A 546-nucleotide genomic window follows, 5' to 3' on the forward strand; every position below is an offset into this window, starting at 1 on the left:
TGTGTTAGACGCGAATCGTGCTCTGTTTCATGCTTTAGGCTGGGAGCTCAAGCTTATTGCTTTTTCAAATAAGGGAGATTTCCATCTCCCTTATTTGCATATTACCCAGAGGAGCGTGCGTGGCCATTTGAGTCTCCTCACTTATTTATAGTATATAGTTGCTCTCCCTAAGGAGAAAAGAGCGTTTCTGACCCCTGTCCCAGGCCTCTCACTAGCAAAAGCCAGACTCCTACTGTACACTGATGATGGGCAATAACCCGGAAACAGCTGTAAGTGCATGGAGTCTGGCTTTGCTTTTGAATACCAGTCATTGTAGGAAGACTTGTATAAAAAGTCTCACTTTGACTCGAAGGAATGCTGCCTTTCAATAGGTGGCACTGTGGAGGATTTATTCCATCTCCCTTATTTGCATATTACCCAGAGGAGCGTGCGTGGCCATTTGAGTCTCCTCACTTATTTATAGTATATAGTTGCTCTCCCTAAGGAGAAAAGAGCGTTTCTGACCCCTGTCCCTGGCCTCTCACTAGCAAAAGCCAGACTCCTACT

The sequence above is a fragment of the Eleutherodactylus coqui genome, unplaced genomic scaffold, assembly GCF_035609145.1.
Source record: "Eleutherodactylus coqui strain aEleCoq1 unplaced genomic scaffold, aEleCoq1.hap1 HAP1_SCAFFOLD_42, whole genome shotgun sequence".
In the NCBI taxonomy this organism is placed as follows: domain Eukaryota; kingdom Metazoa; phylum Chordata; class Amphibia; order Anura; family Eleutherodactylidae; genus Eleutherodactylus; species Eleutherodactylus coqui.